The 15,900-nt window shown below is 45.6% G+C and overlaps 1 protein-coding gene across 1 annotated transcript in view; it reads left to right on the forward strand.

Moving 5' to 3' along the window:
- Positions 1-294: 294 nt before the first annotated feature.
- The window catches only part of KCNAB1 (potassium voltage-gated channel subfamily A regulatory beta subunit 1), a 263,905-nt gene continuing 248,299 nt past the window's right edge, over positions 295-15,900 (forward strand). Inside the window, exon 1 of the mRNA XM_045030793.1 lies at positions 295-753. The gene's annotated coding sequence lies outside the window, so the exon portion shown is untranslated. The remainder of the gene's footprint in view (positions 754-15,900) is intronic.

A 15,900-nucleotide genomic window follows, 5' to 3' on the forward strand; every position in this document is an offset into this window, starting at 1 on the left:
TGGGTGGCTCTATAAAGGAAGGGGTTCAGGCTATATCTTCCTGCTGGGAGATTATAGCTTAGAATTCTTTGCTCTAGTATAGGGTCAGCTAAGATATACAGCCCCCCTACTAAAGGAGAGGTATGCTCTAGTGGTGAGTCCTGATAAAAGCAGGCTCTGGACTTTTGGGAAGAGAGCCCTGGCAGGTAGTCAGCAGAGGAATAAAGCAGAGGGAACTTGAAAAACAAAAGTTCCTGCCTGAGATAGGCAGAAAGTAAAAACTTGCATCAACTACAGGTGGGATTTATTGGAAGTCCTCTGATCCCAGCCCTCAAAGAAGAGTGAATCTTGAGTCTATGGCGCCTGAGGAGAAGAAGAATACAGGTACACAGTAGGGCCAGCAAGGGGCTGTGGGAGAGGGGGAAGGAGAGTCTGACTAGACAGACTTTGCCTGCTTGCTACAGGGCCCCTACAATGGAACCTAGAAGAGAGGGTGGGCTTGGGTTCCCCTGCCAGCTACCAGGGAATGGGGTGTGAAGCCCTGATATAAGGTGATAAAGACTTTTGAAAGTCTGGAGGTGAGAAGGTGTAAGGACCACAGAGCCCAAAGGCAGAAGATCTGATGTAAGGACATTGGACTCCTGTTTGCTGAACTTTGTAAGCCTGGAAGGGGAGAAACTTAAAAGCAATCTGGCTAGAGGGCTGAGTCATGAAATGAGACCGGTTGCCACAGGGCTGAAAGGAGATCTCTCCCTGTGAGGGGAGATGCCTTTGGTGAGTCCACTCTTCTACTCATACTCCTTTTTAATCTACAGGGGGTCTCCTAATGGTGTCAGTGGGAGCCTTGTGCAAAACTCAGTTTGTAGAATATTGTCTCTAGGGGGTTGACATTTTTGAGTGACATGATTTTGGCTGTGGCTGAAGCCACGCTCATGAGGTGAGAAACTCCAGCTTTCTAATGAATTTGAGCTTCACATAGGCTGTCTGGCCCCCTGCCCCCACCTGCCTCCTGGGGCAGAATAAGCACCCAGTGCCACTATGAGCAGATCAGCTGCTGCCGCCGCCTCCTCATAGAATATCAGGGTTGGAAGGGACCTCAGGAGGTCATCTAGTCCAACCCCCTCCTCAAAGCAGGACCAATTCCCAACTAAATCATCCCAGCCAGTTGCCTCCTCATAGCAATCCAAAGCTAAAGAGCCCAGCTGCTCAGGACTGCTCTAATCCTTCCTCCCTGTCCCTTCCTGGGAGCAGTGGTGATGGACCTGCTCCTCTTTCCTCCCTCCCTGCAGCACCTGCCTCTGAAGGGGGCAGGGGCTGTTAAGAGACTCTGCTGTAGCTTGGAAGGGGCACAGGGGACCCTGCTGCAGCCTTCCAGGCCTGGGAGGGTGGGTGTGTCTGAAGAACAGAAGTGAGGATTGGGGAGAGGCTGAATTGATAGGGGATGGGGATCAGAATAAATTGCTATGCAGGGAATGGGTAGCTGTGGGGAAGAGAGCTCCGTCAGTGGGGCCAAATCACCTTACTCACAACATTGTTGGAGAGTAGACAATGCTAATGCCCACCCACCTGCTAGGGGTGGGCAGGGGAAGGTAAAACATCAAGAAAGACCCCCCCATATAGTCTCTTTAAAAAGCCTGACTCTTTTTAGTCCAATTCATGACTTTTGATCTCTTGAGGTTGGCAGGACTGTCTTACATGGTAACTGAGGCATGTAACAGGACACTGGCTCTTAGGGCACATGCATATATCCCATGGTGCTTGTTATGGCCCTTGAGTCTTTTAAGACTGGGAGGTATAATGGCAGGTCACATGCATGCTCCTGGTCGTGTGTCCTATAAGATGAATGTACATTTTCCTGCCTCTTCAGCAGGAGAAACCCTTGGTCAGGGAAAGTCCTAGCAGGGAGCTCTTGCATCTGCCTGTCAGGCAGCAGCCCAGAGAGAGACACCTACAGGGAGCAGGAGCTACAATGGGGTTACCTGGGATACCCAGAGTATTCTGAGATGGAGCACCCTCGAGACCTGACTGGTGTTGAACCATGGGAGGTCAATGCAGAGTGCCAGTAGGTCTCCATAGGTGCAGGAAGTAGGAGTGTGTGTGTGTGGGTGCTACAGAACCCCCAGGCTTTGTGCCTAGTGTGGCCCCCATGGTCCTGGAGGCTCCGGTGCTGGTCCTAGCTGCTGGCCCCAGGTCCTCCCACTCCCTCCCAGAGCTTGAATGCTGTGAATCAGCTGTCTGCGGTGCTTCAGAAGTGCTGGGAGGGAACAGGAGGAGTTGGTAAGTGAGGAGCTGCTGGTGCACGAGAGGGGCGGAGGGTGATGGCAGCTTGGTGCTGGTGGATGCTTTGCACTCACTAACTTTTCCCCATGGGTGCTCCAGCCCTGGAGCACTCACTATGTTGGTGCCTCTGCAAGACCATGGATGTTGCTGGACCAGGGAATGCCGGATTAGAGAGGTTCAACCTGTAGTAGAACTAGCAACAGCAATAGTAGTAGCTGAGAGATTTCCTTCCCCTACCCCCCACCCCCCAGATTTGCACTTAGAAAACAGGCCAATCAAACGGACTCACTAAACAAATGCAAAACTGGTTAAAAAGGGGTTCAAGCTTCTGAGGGGGTTTTCTTCTGTGGAGAAGCTCATTTTGTATCTATTTGTAAACTACTTATGGCCCAGTGTACTAAATACCTCAAGACTGGTCACTTAGGGTACATCTACTCTACCCAGGGATTGATTTATCATGTGTAGTGTAGATGTGATAAATGGATCCCCAATCGCTCTCCAATTGACTGCTGAACTCCAGCAGTGTGAGAGGCAGAAGCAAAGTCAATGGGTGAGCTGCAGCTGTCAATCCAGTGCCATAAGGATGCTAAGTAAGTTTAATTCAATCTAAGATACATTGACTTCAGCCAAGAGATCTTAGATCGATTTTTTTTTTCCTCCCCCCACCCCACCCCAGTGTAGACCAGGCCTTTGTGTTTTCTGGCTATAAAACAGCATCTCAAGATGAGGAGATTAAATCTCATAAAACCAGAGGTAAACAAATAAAGCAGAGGGCATTTTGGGGTGGGGGGGAGGCACACCTTGTGTATGGGCAAAAGGGAAAGAATGAGATTCTACAAAGTAATGGTAGTGTGAACGCCTAGTGACTTTGGGCTACTGGATAGACAAGGAGGGAATTCACCCTGTGGCAGACAGTCTTAGCAACTGAATAGGTCCCAGGCCCCTAGAACACAATTGAACTAGGAGCATATTTAGATACAGTGAAACCCTGCTATAATGCTTTGTTGCTTTATTTTGCACTGTTTAAGAAAAGCCTTGGACGGGTGGGGGAGGAGGGGACAGAATCATTGCTTGAAGCATGATTTCACCTTGTCTTGCTATGGGATTGTCCTATCAGCCCACAGGGAGATTTTTGAAGACACAAATTGCAGTGTTGCTGCTTTTTGGCTAATCACTCAACTCTGTATTCAGGGCCTTGCTGGGTTGTTTCTGTTGCCAGGAGACACTGATTACATAAGTCAGCTGTTTCATAGCACAATTCTGTTATCTTACAAAATGTATAGATTTCCTGCATCCACCTTTCTGTCCCTGAAAAAGGTGGAAACAAACACCAGCCATTTTCCCTGCTTACGGTTTTCAAGCCTGCCAGTTCTGAGCCCCAGGAGCTCTTTCTCCCTGCTTGCTTCTTTGCAGGGCCACTTGAATCTCCACTGCTTCCTACTTACTTTCTGCCTCAGACACACAGCTGCAGCCAATGAGTCCCCTGGCCCCTCCACTTGCAGTCAGTCCCAGGAAACCCCCTCAACCACCTGGCTTAACTCTGCTCAGGCTTTGCCATGTGCCCAAGTGCTTGGGTGGTAGCTGTCTTGTTTTCAGCTATAACTAAATGAAAGGTCTATGGCTCCTTCATTCAGGCTAAACAGGGGGGTTAGCACACTCATCAGGTCCCACCAGTTCTGTGACTAATGGCTGCCATTAATACAGTCCCACAACAGGAAGTTAGGTGCCTAGCTCCCATTGACTTCCCTTTGAAAATTTTTCCCTGAGGTTTTTAGGGCTAGATTCACAAGGGAACATATGCCTGGTCTACAGTAGGAATTTACTTGTGTCTTTCAGAGATGGGAAAAATCCACACCCTGAAAGAGGCAGCTATACTGACCTAACCCTCACTGTAGACCAGCACTAGGTTGATGGAAGAGTTCTTCTGTTGACCTAGCTACCACCCCTCAGGAAAGTGGAGTACTTATGTAGATGGGAAAAACCCTCCATTGGGTAGGTAGTGTCTACTCTGAAGCAGCTACAGCTGTGCTGCTGCAGCATTTTAGTGTAGCCAAGCCTTTAGGTGCCTAAACTTCCTCTTCCCTGCTGGAAAACTTTTGCTATTAGTCATGCCTAAAGCTACCAAAATCCAGACTATACAGAGTTGTTTGGTGCCTAACTCGCACCTAAGTGGGATTCACAAACTAGACCCTCTGCCCAGCAGCACCTGCTCTGGTACAAGTGCTCAGAGCACGCTGAACTTGCACATATGCGGGGGTAGGTAGGAGGGGACTCTGCTATAATAGGGCATCCTGGGATGGTGTCAAGCTCTCCTGTTGAAGCTATTTTACTTCCTGAAATACTTCAATGTACATTGGGTCAGTGAGAGGGACTCTAATGCCTGGTGATTAGGGTACTTGTGTGGGAGGTGAGAGCCCTGGGGTCAACTCCTTGTTTTGAATGGGGCAGAGGAAGGGTTTGGACCCACATCTTCCACATCCTCGCTGGGTGTAACTACTGAATGGGACCTAAGGGAGTGGTACTACCTCCACCTTGCCCTTTTGTGGGGAAGGACTGACTTGGCTTATGTGCCCAACACTCCAGGAGAGGGTTGGTGGATGTGAATCCTGAGCAGCAAAGGGCACCTCCCTCTGGCCTGCAGTTGGGATTCTGACTCCCTTTGAGGGCCTTGGGTGTTATCTAAGATACCCTGTCAGAAATGCCTAAGTGGGGAGCTGGCTTATGGGAATCCCTTTTTCAGGTGCCTACCTCTCCCTATATATTGTATATGGAGCCTGTCTTGGGGCTGTGAATTCCACTGGCCAGCAGGGCACTTAAAGGTTAGGGATTGCAACTCCTAAAACCTGTTGTGCAATCAAGCCCTTGGTTACTATCATTTATAACTTATTCAGGCCCCTATTGTCTCCTTAATGGATGACATGCCCAGCCCACTATTCCAACCACTATTGTCTTTGCATCTCTCCCCAGTAAACTAGAGAGAACTAGTTTTATCTTTATAAAACACTTTGAGATCTGGTGTTGATAGATGCTGTCTAAATGCCAAATATTATGGAACTTGATCATATCCTTGGGCATTAATATGTAAGTGACTTATTGATGTGAATAACATGGCTTGTAATAAATCTGAATGAGCCGATTAATCTCCTATCAGGTACCTTCTGTACACTGAGGAAAATGTATACTATGTGAGATGAAATACTGAACCACTGAGTTCCACAGGGAAATCTTTTCCAATAAAATCTCTTCCATAATGAATGTCTGTCTGTGTAGAGAGACTGTGGTATTAAATTCTCCAAAGAGCAGAAGGTAATAAAATCTATAGGAGAATCTCCTGAATTGACTGCAAGAATCACACTTTTCTTCTGCCTAGAAGACCCAGAATGGAATAACACCAATCTAGGTGGGGGGGAAAAGAGGATTTAATTGAAGGTCGGGGTCAAATATTTAAAAATTAAAGTGTTGCATGGGTAGGGTCAGAACACAGAGAATTTTACTGTCTTCTCAGCTTTGAACACAAGCTTGCTTTCTCCAAATCGAGGTTTATTGCAGGGGTTCTGGTTTAATTCAAACTTGAGCCAAACTGGCATAACAAAAAGCACAAGTGGTACACAGTAGTGCTGCTCTTTCCTTCACATTCCTTGCCTAAGTTTTGGTTAGCACCTCTTATTTCTTGCCTCATTCACACAAGGCAGCTCCCAGCTGCTACCCCTTCCATGAGTTGCTCCTGAATGTTGGCTGGCTGGGAGTTAACACCCAAAGCTCTTAAAAATCCCACTGGAAAGGGAGACAGGAACAAATGCAGAAGGCTGGTTACACTCTCAGTTGCACTTGCTAAATATACACCTCATGTAAAGCAGTAACTGCATGTGCATAATGAGCAGTAGCATGTTCAAACCCCCTCTCCCTCCGCAACTGCTCACTTTTGCATATTTCATAGGCACAATGCAGTAATGTGGCAACCTTAGGGGCTGACTCAGTCTGTAATATGTAAAATCACATGGAAGGTGATAAAATATTTCCATGACTGTGAAGCCACAGAAAACAGAACAGACATCACCTTTGGGGAGGGTCTTGGCCCCTTTCCCCACAGCCACCAGGAGCCTACAAGTTCCCAGTGGACAGCTGAGTGGAGGATAACAGTTCTGGAGCAGGAGCTGAAACAACGGGCAGCATTAAAGTTCATGGGCACATAGAGAGCCTACCTTCCAACTGCAGCCTTCCTCAGTGCAGTAGAGTCCCCTCTAGAACTCGTGAAGTGGCAAGGTTAACTGAGCTGTAACTACCATGGCATCATTTGTTTGAAAAATGCTACTGCTTTGCTGTGTTAAGATCTGCCATTCTAGTCTTTGGGTGTGTGTGGGGGAGGGAACAATGGTCCCACCTCTTTCCATAGATGGACATTGCCTACATCATCCATCACTAAGAAGCTTTGCGTTTGACTTGCTCAGTGAATCTAACCATGTGTGCCAATATTACAATGATTCTTTAGTCTAATGTGCTAGGCTGTCCTGCTTCCATTCATATTCTCAGAGGAAGATGTTTCTGGCATAACTTAAAAAATCCTATAGCTAGGCAAATAGATGTATGTATGACTGCAGCACACTTTCTATGATGTATCGAGCAGTCTTGAGTATCTAACGTACATACACTTGAAGCTAAAAGCCTAATACCATTCAGATCTCTGTGCTAAAGGCCAAAATTGACAAATGTGTTTTAGGCACCAAAATCCATAAGAGTAGTTATGTAACAAGTTGGCAGAGTTCTCAGGAATAGGGCATTTATTATCCTGTGATCAGAGGGGCTTATTTGAAAACTTTGGTTTTATCACATCTGAATAAAATGAAACTTTTAGCTTATACATGTGAGCTCACTGGATGGCAGTGATATAGCACAGAAATGGAATGGCTGAGGTGAGACTTACACACTCAGAGAGAGAATGTTTTAAACATAAGCCAGAGATTAAACATTTAAAACATAAAACAAAGCTGTGTCCTACCATCTAGTTATTTGCAATGTCACACAATGAAAATGCTCTTTGCTTTACCTGGGAGATTCAGTCTCAGAAAAATCTGCATTTTTCTGTAGCTGTGATTTATTTCCCCTGCCCTTTCACTGAAAACGACTCTGCTTGAGGTCAGTATGATTTACCAGGGGTTCTGTTTACAATGTGTCGTCACTAGTCTTTGGCAGTTAAATGAGGGCATTTACTTATGGTCCGTGAGCATAACTGAAGTGAAAATACTGTAGCTGGGAGCCAGAGGAGACCTACTGGTGGCCAGAAGTAGTTCCTGTGTTAGCAAAACTGTAGTCTTCAGCCACAGTACATTTGTGTGGAGCCCCAGATTAACACTAATGACCGAGAGTCTGCAGTTTCATATGTGTAGTACAGTGTCTCAGACTTGAGTTATCCCACTTGGAAATGACTCCCTCATTTATTCCCAAAAATCTAATGAACCCAGTGGTCAGAGAGGGGTATGGTGAGCTGACTTTGAATTCAGTTCAAGGGAGGTCTCTAATGTGCACTAACTTTTGTCTTCTAGGCAAATGTTCTAACATCCCTCTTCTGACAAACCCTGATTTACTCTGTCTAAGATGAGTGTCCTAAACAAACATGGATTTCTCAAGCAACGCTAGTTGAACTCTAGCAAAGAAGAATGCCTTCAGTAACTCTTCTTGCTCTGATAGTTGGGAGAAGGGTAGAGCCAGATGTCATCTAACTGGGTGTGCACGCTTTGCAGTGAGACTGATACAAGAGTCACTTTTGTCAAGGGAATGGGCCACTTTGTTACACCAATAGAATAATACCAACAGGATCTTATAAGAGGGACAAGGCAAAACACCACATTTATTGCAAATACAACAAAATACTTTTGTCAGTTGTTATAATCATTCACTCACACAAGCATTCGCACAGGTTCTGAAAAGATGATTATAGTTACCAGCCTAAGAGTTGCTCATGCCAAGTCACTGGCCAGGTGGCGTGGACATGAGGGTGGAGCTGAGTCATGTCAGATGCGCATCCGATGCTCCTGGAGGGTAGTCAAAGAACCAGACTCAAAAAGCTCAATCCTCTGGTTCTGTTCTTACAGGTCCTTGGTTCAGTGTATGTCTATGGAAGTTACTTCATCATGCTGAATTTGTGATTAGGGTAACCATTAATCAGCTTGATCAGCAGATGGCACATCCATGACACTTAGGCATTATCTTCGGGTCTTCTCTCTCTCCTTGATGTGCTTGCGTGGGTTACGGCATGCCCTCCAGGGGTCATCCGGTTGCCTCCGCCCTGCATTATCTTCAGCCCATTGATACTGGAGTTGCAGTTCTTAGGTTTTGGCTGGTACCAGTTTCTGATCAATTATTTACCTGTCACAGACACTCACTCGCATGTACTCAGCATTCTTCCATGATTTTCCAGATTTAACAGGTTTGATTTAATTCTTTCCCCCTCTTTCCATTACTAAAAGATTTATATAGGCATAATCAAGCTCCCAAGGGATAAGAGGATCAGTGGGTGTTGCTTAAGAAAACATTGTTTTCCCCAAGTCCTTATCATTCCTTGGTACAGACTTTCTGTCCTGTAATAGCATTCTTATCGGTTACTTCACATATTCAATCCCTGTACAGGCCTTAGATAACTGGTATTTTGGCCTTGGGCTTGTTATAGAGATTCATTCAACAGAATTCAGCAGAAGGCAGACAGAAGTTCACTTAAAGCAAAGATTCATTTACCAGAATACAAAAATCCCTTTAATAATATTTCTTCTTTTTTTTACCATTATATTGGGGGGCATGGGCATGGTCCAACAACTTTGACACTATTAGAGCTGATAGCCTCCATCCCTAAAGATCATGCTATGATGAAAACAAACCATTTGTTGAACCCTAATAACAAAGTTCTACATTATTCCTTCTGGGGGAAATCCTGGCCCCATTGAAGTCAATGAGAATCTTGCTATCCACTTCCATAAGGCCAGGCTTTCACCCTCTAAATTATGTTTTAATTGTCACATGGCTTCAATGTCATGCCCTTTCTCACGTACGTGTGTGTGTGTGTTTACACACAAATCCCATTTACCAAAGGACAAAAGAGAGCAAAGTAATCTCATCATACAGGACTTCAAAATCTGTAGCCTGTTTTGGCAAAAAGGCTTTGGGCCAGATCCTTTGCTGAAGTGATTTGGTATCGATCCATTGTTATCTGGTAGGGAACTGGGTCAGCTTGCACCAACTGAGGATCTGGCTCTCTGTTTATACAAGTTTACTAATCAGCTACTTGTAGACCCCTGTCCAATTCAAACACCTTAAATGAAAACCATGGCCCAGCTCATCCTCTTCATCCCATCTTCCTTCCAACCATGGAGGGCCCTCCACTAGGGGACCAAGCTGAGCAGGATTTTGAGGGCAGAGGGTAGAAGGGAACTGAGTAGGGCCTATTCTTTCTTTGCAGTACAGGCCTCTGCTCTGCCTCTGTTGATGCTACTTGAATCCCCTCTTTGGCTGCTATGGAGCTGCTCCAAGGGACTCTGCTAGCATGGCTTGTGCTGGAGCTGTGTTGTCAGGGGAAGTATGGGCCAGTGAAGCCACATAAAGGAGCAGCTATCGATGCAGAAAGGCTCCTGCCTTTGCAGTAGGGTTGCTAATCCTCCAAGATTGGCCTGGAGTCTCTAGGAATTAAAGATTGTCCTTTGACACAAGCTCCAGGAATACAACCCACCAAAATTGGCAACCCTGCTCAGCAGCTTTCTCACTGGATGCTGAAGCAAATTGTTTTTAAAAAAAATTCTCAAGATCAAGGCAAATACAGCACTTCGCCTTGCCCCTAATTCTTTTGTGACCATTTTCTGGGACAGAGCCCTGTCACTTGTGTTGCTATTACCAAAAAATAACACTACTTCCCCCAAAGAAAAACAGGGCTAGAGTCTGATTTCAATTGCACAGGTTTGCCAAGTCTGTGGTTAATCCGGGTTTACAGCTGTGCAGCTGGAATTGGAGCTTGGCCATTTAAATACCTCAATATAGTCATGGCAGGGAAGAATGCAGCTCAGTATTTTCTAGTTGAATGGCATCATTATGAGCCTCATTTGAAATTGTCTTTAATTTATGGTAGAAATATTTGAGTCTTCTTGCCAGCAGAGGGCCAGATAACCCAGAAGAAATGATTATTCCATTTATTGTATAATGTATACTACAGATATTTTCAGTATCTCTAAAATTTTGGATACATTTGGGTTTGTCTAATTCATTCATATCAGTTATCTGAGAAGAGCAGTTTTTCACTTTCCAGTATGTGTTGCATTTACTTCTGACAGTAGGTCCTGTGAGGCTATGGTGTACTTGGAATCATAGAAGATTAGGGTTGGAAGGGACCTCAGGAAGTCATCTAGTCCAACCCCCTCCTCAAAGCAGGACCAATCCCCAACTAAATCATCCCAGCCAGGGCTTTGTGAAGCCTGACCTTAAAAACCTCTAAGGAAGGAGATTCTACCACCTTCCTAGGTAACCTATTCCAGTGCTTCACCACCCTCCTAGTGAAAAAGTTTTTCCTAATATCCAACCTAAACCTCCCCCACTGCAATTTGAGACCATTGCTACTTGTTCTGTCATTTGCCACTACTGAGAACAGCCTAGCTCCATCCTCTTTGGAACCCCCATTGAGGTAGTTGAAGGTTGCTATCAAATCCCCCCTTGCTCTTCTGCAGACTGACTAAGCCCAGTTCCCTCAGCCTTTCCTCATAAGTCATGTGCCCCAGACCCTAATCATTTCCATTGCCCTCTGCTGGACTCACTCCAATTTGCCTTCATCCTTTCTGTAATGGGGGGCCCAAAACTGAATGCAATACTCCAGATGTGGCCTCACCAGTGTCCAATAGAGGGGAATAATCACTTCCCTTGATCTGCTGGCAATGCTCCTACTAATGCAGCCCAATATGTTGTTAGCCTTACTGGCAACAAGGGCACATTGTTGACTCATGTGCAGCTTCTTGTCCACTGTAATCCCCAGGTCCTTTTCTGCAGAACTACTGCTTGGCCAGTTGGTCCCTAGCCTGTAGCAGTGGGATTCTTCCGTCCTAAATGCAGGACTTCAAGCATTGTATGTTCACTTAATGGGAACTATGCAATAAGAAGAGGGCTCTCCAAAATTTTCAAAAGATTGTGTGGTGGAGTGGCATGGGAGCTAATATGAACAACTCATGTCCACAGGGACGCATCTTATATTTCAGCTCTGATCTCAAACCTTTCATATAGATATGTTAGAAAAAGCCGCAACGCAGATGGGATATTTACTGCTTTGGAAAAAACCACTCCAGAAAATGAACCATTCACTCCAGTAAAATAAGACAGTTAAGTTAACTTTGTCTGGTCTCCTGGAGTTCATCCACCGATTAATGCGAACTCTGTACACAAGATCCAGGGATAAATTAGTTGACGTTAAATAAGCAATATTCATCCATTGATATTGGGCAGAGAAACTACCCCAAAAAGGAGCAATAAATGTCACTAATATACTAAGTAGCCTTAAAGAGCCTATTAATGTATTTTTTTTCTCTGTCACCTCCTACAGCCAACCTCTTAAAAGTAAAACTAACTGTGTTGGAGAATACTGGTTGGGGGGACTCTGGTTCCTGGCATCCTTTCTCTGATGTATTGCTAGACCAGGGGTGGGCAAACCTTTTGGCCCGAGGGCCACATCGAGGTTGCAAAATGGTATGGAGGGCCAGGTAGGGAAGGCTGTGCCTCCCCAAACAGCCTGGTTCCCACCCCCTATCTGCCCCTTCCCACTCCATGACTGCCTCCCTCAGAGCCTCCAACCCCCCACCCCCGCTCCTTGTCCCTTGACCACCTCTTCCCAGGACTGCCCCCTATCCAACTCCTGTCCCCTGTCCCCCGACCCCATCTACACCCCTGCCCCTGGACAGGCCCCCCGGGACTTCCACGCCTATCCAACCCCCCTGTTCCCCTGACTGCCCCCCCACAGAATCTCCTCCCCATCTAACTGCCCCCTGCCCCTAACCGCCCTCGGGATCCCACCCCCATCCAACCGCCCTCTGTCCCCTGACTGCCTCACAGGACTTCTTGCTCCTCATCCAATCCTACTGCTCCCTACCCACTTGCCATGCCACTCAGAGCGGCAGGGCTGGCTTTTTGGAAAGCATGGGAGGTGGGAGGGCGCAAGCCACGCAGCCCGGCAGGAGCAGCGGGCCAGAGCGCTCCTTGTGCGGCAGCATGGCTCCAGGGGAGGGGCCGGGGGCTAGCCTCCCCAGCGGGGAGCTCAGGGGCTGGGCAGGTCAGTCCCAGGGGCTGGATGTGGCCCAGGGGGGATAGTTTGCCCACCTCTGTGCTAGACTGTATCTCCTCTAAGCAATGGTGCTCCGGGTTAAATGTTATCTGAATAAGTCTTCTCTGGTGGAAGGAGTGGATTTATGGTAGAATGTCCATAAGGCTAGGAATGAGTTAGACATTATGGGCCTGATCCTGCACCACTGAAGTCAATGGGAGTTTTGCCAGAGACTTCAGAGTCCTGGATCTGGCCCTACACACTTTTCTTTTTATGTGGAAGGAATATTCAGAACATTTGTATGATATTCAGAATTGGAACTAAATGGCAAACAGTGGCTCAAATCCTTCACCCCACTGGCTGATTTACATTGCACTGATAGTGCAAAGCAGCCATAAAGCTGGCCGATTCAGCTCCCTGAAGAGTCCCCTGACTTGGAGGTATCATCAAGTGGTGGTGTAGAACTGGTATAGGAAATGTGGCCAGGGAGAAGTGACTAGCCACAATGTTCCTCTGCCCCAGCAATCTCTGACTCCTGGACCAGCCCTGGGGGCTATAGGCAGCAAGTTAGATCATCTGCATTTGCCAACTTCTGGGCTTGCACTGACAACAGCCTGGCCAGACCAAAGGATCTGGCCATGTCAGTTTTATAATTATAACTGTGCTGCAGAATCAGTGCTCAGAACATGTGCTCTCGCATGGCTCCTACATGGGAGTGAGGTAAGTGGCTTTAGTTTGTGTTTCTCCATAGAAGTCCAGTTGACAGACTGCTGAACAGATGCACTGATCAGCAGATCCTGCGGACACTTGGTCATGCCCAACACCATTATTTCTTTTCCAGCTGTCCTGGCTCCATACAGAATTTGCAGGCCATGGAGATTATAGGCACTTTCTGCTGCCATAGCCTTCTCTGAAGCAGACTTTCTTTTTGGGGGCGCTTCTCTGCAATTTACCAGCATAAATGATGGGTGAATTTTGAGCCCCATTCTAGGGAGGGAGGGAAAACTTTTACCTAATGGCTTTGACCTCAATTATAAGAGAAACTCTTGATCTGTTTTCTCACAGATTGCTGTGACTTCAGATTATTTGTGCTAACGGTCACTTTGCTGTGCAGAGCATACAGTTCTGTGCAGCTACTGCAAAGCTCAATAACTGGAAAGGATTGACATAATTTAAAAAAAAAGGTACTTTAAACTCTCAGCTATGCCAACTTCAGTTGGATACAGATAATTCCTTTGGCTGCAATCCACAAAAACTCTAATGTATCTCCTTTGTAGCGCATTAAATCTGTAAAGGTGAAAAATATGGATCTTTAGAGTCTGATCTTATAGGATCTTTGTTTTCTAACATCTCTAAGATAAGGCCAGATTCTGATACAAAATAACCGCAGCAGTTTCTCCAGGAAGATGAACAGAAGTGTATAATCCAATCTAGATTTATTTCCCACCTGCCGTGCTGATCTGTCTTCTATATGCATCACTTTCCAAGGAGATGGCAGGACCGTTTCTAGAATAAGACCAGCCTCCCAAAATCCTCTTGACAATTAGATTTTCTCTGATAGCAAATTTCCTGGTGTGCGCTATACACTAAAACAATCTTTCCTAATCTAAACCTAAGCAGAACTGCAGGGTGGGGGGAACAGTATGTACGTCGCAGAGGAAAGCTGCTGTTACTGTGTTTGTTTTGGAAGGATAGATTTTTAGATATATTTTTTTTTTCTATAAATGTCAGCGGGGCCACTAGAACATGCAGGGGCTGTGCCTGCTTCCTCCTCCATTGTTGTGGGTTACTGTCAGACTTTGCTCTGCAGTCCAGAAATCTCTTAAACTCAGAGCTAATGAAGCGTCTACATGAGAATGTGAAATGCATTGAATCTGCTTGCTCGTCTGTGCTGCTGAATGGAACTCTGACTTGAAAACCCAAATCTAACACATGCCAACATTCTCTACTCTGATTCTACAGTCCCTATGCAAGCAAAACTACTATCTATCTCCAAGGAGAAGCTCTGCCTGTGTAAGGACTCTGGGATCAAAGCCTTTGTTTACAGAGGGAAGCTGATTTTGAAAAGAACAAACTCAACTGATAACGTATTTATTATTTTCTAAGTTCCTGATCAGCTCAGCCTTATACAAACTTTGCCTAGTGTCCCTCCTACTCCTAACCTTTTAAAAAGATGACCAACAAAGAAAAACTGTGTATGACTCATAATTCTGCTAACTTTGCTAGCCAGTTACCAAGGCAGTGAAAGCTGACTCAGAGGGGTAATGACTTTTTAATTCAGTTTTAAACTTATTTGACTCAAATATTGGAATAAATGGTAGAAAAGCTGTTTCTCTAAAGATGCAACACCTTCCCTTCCAGCTAAAAGCTGAGAGCTCTCAAGTCCCATATCTGCAAACATCTACAGTGCCACTTAAAATTCAGTGGTAACATACATAGGCTTCACTGCATGAGCTTTCATGGGGATAACAATAGCTTTGAAGACCTGGTGGCACTGGCTTCAGTGCAGGCTAGCCACCCCAGTAGAAGTCTAGTGGGGAGCCCGGGTACATTCTCAGGTTGCTAATTCATGCTGGAGTCTGTGCTGCCATGTCTTCAATGCTACTTTTACCCATGCTAGCTAGATTAAAACTAGTGCTGGTGTGCTTAAGTTACCTGTGCTTCAATCATGCCTTAAATCCTGTAGACAATCATGCCTGTAGACATAACGGCTGGGTTGTCCAAGAAAGACTAAAACAGGGAAGATCATGCCTGACATTTCTAAGCACTTGTCTACACATGGAATAACTATTCTGGAATAACATCCTGTGTAAATACTCTTATTTCAGTACAGCTACTGCAGTAATTTTCCACATGTAGACAAGTCCTGACGTAAGGAGAAGTAGAAGTAATAGACCTTTTCTTATACATCCTAAAGAAGCAAAAACAGGCATAAGTTCCTGGCCTCCAATTAATACAATTCAATGCTAATTAATGAGCATCGTTTCCTTACAAACTGACAGCTCAGCTGAGACTTTTATTGAATATTCAGAGTTAGTTTCAAGCAGCCACTCGCTGTCTAGTCTGACATTTCTCTTAGATACTAATTTTATCATAGCTGCTGTAAAAATTTCTTCTGATAAATCCAGTCTTTGAAACCTTGTTTAAAACCAACCCTAGCTAAAATAGAAATAAAATCTGTTTGACTTCCCAAACTGTAGAGTGCAAAAAACTAAAGTCAAGTGTGCTGTGTCTTGATGGACTTTTGCTCTCCAATAACTAAAAACTAGTTTGATTAGTTAAATCAACTGTAGTCTGACCCCACATACAGGGGTGGCTCTATGTATTTTGCCACCCCAAGCATGGCAGGCAGGCGGCTTTCGGCA

This window comes from Mauremys mutica, chromosome 9, assembly GCF_020497125.1.
Source record: "Mauremys mutica isolate MM-2020 ecotype Southern chromosome 9, ASM2049712v1, whole genome shotgun sequence".
NCBI classification, from domain to species: domain Eukaryota; kingdom Metazoa; phylum Chordata; order Testudines; family Geoemydidae; genus Mauremys; species Mauremys mutica.